The 4,471-nt window shown below is 45.7% G+C and overlaps 1 pseudogene across 1 annotated transcript; it reads right to left on the bottom strand.

The window, feature by feature from the left end:
- Positions 1-2,281: 2,281 nt before the first annotated feature.
- On the bottom strand, positions 2,282-3,040 carry LOC309972561 (large ribosomal subunit protein uL6-like; annotated as a pseudogene). The gene has a single exon. The product of its transcript is annotated as a large ribosomal subunit protein uL6-like (transcript).
- Between the last annotated feature and the right edge of the window lie 1,431 nt (positions 3,041-4,471).

Here is a 4,471-nt window from a genome sequence, read left to right as displayed (position 1 = left end):
GACCGACATTGTGTCACCATAGAGTAGACTGGGCTTTTCTAGAGCTCCACATAAACAGAATGATACAGGGTGCTTTTCTGTGTCTGGTTTCTTTCATTCAGTATAATGTTTTTGAGATTCTCCATGTTATTGCACATGTCAATATGTCATTCCCAAGGACAGTTTTTAGTAACAGAAAATAGAACAAGTTTCGGTTCTGGGCAGAACTTTCATAACTATTCCCAATTCCATACTTTATTCAGATAAGAGTCTTTGAACCAGTTTTGTGACCTGGAATGGTGTCTACCCTCTGCTGCTTGGAAACAGGAAATTCCTGAAATTCCTTTTCTCTTGCAACATTTTCAAAACTCAATACCAGCTTTCCATTAGCACCTAGAGAAAAGAAAGTTCAGGGGAATTCTAAGCCAGAGGAATAAGGGGCATGTAACGTTCTTCTCTGATACACCTGGTAGGGAATTCCCTGGCGGTCCAGTGATTAGGACTCCCCACTTTCACTGCTGAGGGGGCAGGTTCAATCCCTGGTCGGGGGAGCTAAGATCCCACAAGCCGGCAGCACAGACAAAAAAAAAAAGAAAAAGATACACCTGAGAGAAGTTAGCACCTCTCCCATCACCTTCTCACCTCTCCCTGATCTACCCCTGACACTTCTCACGATCTGAAACGACTGTGCCCATTTCCTTTCCAGAATGCCGGACACGTGCTTTGGCCAGCTCTAGCCGTGCTGACAAATGTAGCTCAGGCCCATGCATTTTAATGGCTGGAGAGTATTACATCGTGTGAATACACCACCACTGATTTCACCCGTTTTCCTGTTGAGGATTTAGGTTGTTGCCCTTTTTCACTTTCCATCAACACATTCCTCAGGTACCTCCTGACCCTGTGCTCACACGTGAGACTTTCCCCAGGTGTTTCCTAGGGATGTTGCTGCTAGGCTGGAGGCTCTGTTCATCTTCCCCTTTACTACGGCTGAGCACTCTCCGCGGGGACCGTGCACACCAGTGCTTTTCCTCCCAGCTACCCCATGGAAGCTGAAGAAAAACACCCAGCCACCAGCCCCTCACTGGACCCAGCGCAGGCCCTTGTGTCTCCCCTTTCACCACTTCTGCTTGTGTCTGGTTCACAAAGAGGTCTTCCTTATTTCTATCTTGACTAGATTTTATCTTGACTAGATTTTATTCGTTTTTATTATATGTCTGAAGCGTGGGGTCATGATGCTATTTGACTGTAAGTCTGTCCTAAGTGACTTTTCTATGCATCTCCCCCATCCCTGGGTGCCCTTCTACTGGTACACTTGCTCCTTGGCCCCAGAAATACCTTCCCGGGCTTGTCTTGAAGGCGGCATAGTTCTTTCTCGTCTTCTCTGGGTCATTTTTCTAAGCTTGGCTCACATGCCAGCTCTTTTGTTTCCTGATGGGGACAGGACTTGCTCCTAGGATAAGCAGCTGTCACTGCATTTGTAGTCAGGGTCCTGAACTGGAGTCCTGGCTGCCTGTCCTGAGCCAAACTGTGACTCTCTGGCAACTGACCCTCCTTTCGTAACCACAGTGATGTGGTTCTCGTGCCATAGGCGAGAGCATTCAGAGTATCACTTGGGTAAAGGTGACCTGGGGCCTATAGGGTGTCCACTGGACTCCAACCGCTTGATAACAGTAGTATCAGCAGCCCCCCGCCAGCAGACACTCTGCTAAGAGATTCTTACAGCTCTGAAAGACTGTCAAATGGAGTTATTCTTTCTCTGCTACAGATGAGGAAATTGAGGCTGAATTGAGAGGAGAGATGAAATGACTTGCTCAAGGAAACACACCCAAAATACATTGACTTTTTTTTTTTTTTTTTTTTGGCACAGCGTGCAGGATCTTAGTTCCCGGACCAGGGACTGAACCCGGGCCCTGGCAGTGAAAGCGCCAAGTTCTAACCACTGGGCCGCCAGGGAATTTCCTACATTTACCATTGTTGCTGGCACATTCACTCCTCTCCTTCCCCCAAATTACCCTGCGTCCAGAAGACTTTCTAATGTCTAGGACAGAAGATAATATTGATAGAATAAGCTCCCCCTGGTGGTGAGGTGCATCAACACAAAATGTCCGTGAAAAGATGTGAGGGTTCCAGCCTTGAGTATAACAAGCAAGTCACAGGACACTCAGCTGATCAGAGCACAAGTGTGAGACTTCTCATTTTTTTTTCCAATAGATAAGTTTCACTGCATTTTAAAGATATCACAAAGAGGTCCTGGGAATCATTTGGTATCTTCTTGTTTCCATAGCAAGACAACTCTTAGATCTTATTCATCAGCCTGATGATTTGTTCCTTTTTCAGAGACGTAGATAATATCCAAAATGTTCTGATACCCTTATTTTTAACTGTGTGGCTTGCTGAATCAAAGCAGCTGAATTTGATGCAAAGTCAGTGCAAATCACTTCCTGGGCTTGAGATACTGAATAAGCAATGCCTGGCCTCATATGAGCCCTGCAGATTTTTCATCTAAGAAATTTCCAGTATCAACAAGAGACCTGCTCTCCTGAATAAAGACGTGGGTGGGGAAGTGAGCATACACAGACGTACTCTTGTAATGGAAGCCCAGTGGAACACCCTTGATCATGTGTTGTATTGGACTTGGGACTGCATGAACTGGAGCCGGTTCCTTTCTCTTCTCCACTGTTTGTCAACCTGGAGTCCCTTCCTATTCTTTCCAAGGAGGCTGAGTTCTATACTGATGTAGTCCCTCTGCAGGATTCCTCTGGGGCCCTTCACAATAATTGTGTGTCCTTCTACAGTGATGTTGACATTTTCTGGAATGTCGACAGTCTGGTTGCTGAAAATAGGCTTCATTCTCCTGGTGGATTCAGCAAAGAGAGCATCTTAAGGTATTTTTTTGTTTTTGTTTTTTTAAATGAATGAATGAATGAATGAATGAATTTATTTTGGCTGCACCAGGTCTTAGTTGCGGCATGCAGACTCTTTAGTTGCTGCACTCGGGATCTTTAGTTGTGGCATGTGGACTCTTTAGTTGTGGCATGCAGACTCTTAGTTGTGGCGTGCATGCGGGATCTAGTTCCCCGACCAGGGATCGAACCTCCCGGCCCCCTGCATTGGGAGTGCAGAGTCTTACCCATTGGGCCACCAGGGAAGTCCCCTTAAGGTTTATTTTTTAAACAGATTAAAAAAACTTTTTCTTGGGGTATAGTTGATTTACAATGTTGTGTTTTATTGAGATATAATTCACATATCATATAATTTATCCATTTAAATTGTACAATTTAAATTGTACAATTGAATGATTTTTAGTATATTCATGTATATGTATGACCATCATTATGATCAATTTCAGAATATTTTCATCACCTCAGAAAGAAACACTGTGCCTTTTAGTTATCTATCCTTCTATCCCTCCCACCCAGCCCTAAGCCACCACTAATCAATTTTTTCTCCACAGATTTGGCTAGTCTGGATGTTTTATGTAAATTATGTAATATGTGATCTTTTGCCTCTTAATGTTTTTAAATTAAATGTGTTTACACTGTAATTCTGCTTTATACCAGAATGCATCAGAAACAGTGCTTTTAGCTCTGTGATTGTACACGTGTTTCAAGATTAGCAGAACATTACAGCAAACCCATAAGTTATATTTTCTCCTCCCTTCTCTGAAGGAAAGCCCAGAGACTCTTTCTTTAAGAGATCATTCTAGGGGAAACAAAATGAAAAGAAGGACAAATGACAACCCAGGGAATTTGGGACATTTTGAATTTTTACTGAGGTTCTCATCATCCAGACCCCTGATCTCCAGGCCCTGCCTGCTGTGGGGTCTGAGCCCGCCTTTGTGGTGCAAAGGCTGGAAGGTGGGTCAGGGCTGCCTCTCCTCCCCCATGTGCAGACTGCAGAGCTGCCTGCCAGAGGAAGAGTGACCAAGGACACCTTAGAGGCGGACATGCAGAGAGGCAAGAGTGGAGAAGAGGTGAAAGTCCCATTGCCCGGAGGAGGGCGCATTATCAGAGCAAGAGCTGAAGACGAGGCAGTTGCCAACAGGCCCAGCCGGCTCTCAAGACTGCCTAGGGGGCCCCAGCGTACTGCAGAGGGTGGGATATCCTTCAAGGTCAGCCACAGGACGGATATCTCTTAAGGTGGTACGTGGAAGCTCTGCTTGGGTGCCGACCCTCAGGAGGGAACTCGTCAAACTGACCCTCTCCTTCTGACTTCACCTTTAGGGAAGGTCAACCAAGTCCCTGCTTCCACCATAGTCCCTTTACCCAGCGAAAATGACAATCCTTTGTCTCAAATATTGGGCAGGAATCGTATGATTCTAGGACAAGACCTGAAAGTGAGCGCCTGTGGACTTCCCTGGCGGTCCAGTGGTCAGGACTATGAGCTTCCACGGCAGGGGGCGTGGGTTCGATCCCTGGTTGGGGAACTAAGATCCTGAAGAAAAGAAGGTGAGCACCTGTTGCAGTGCCAACTCGCGGTGTGAAATAGATAC

This window comes from Leucopleurus acutus, assembly GCF_964270905.1.
Source record: "Leucopleurus acutus genome assembly, chromosome: 16".
Classification (NCBI taxonomy): Eukaryota; Metazoa; Chordata; class Mammalia; order Artiodactyla; family Delphinidae; genus Leucopleurus; species Leucopleurus acutus.
Note: the sequence above shows the minus strand (reverse complement) of the source record. Positions and strands in the feature narration are given on the sequence as shown.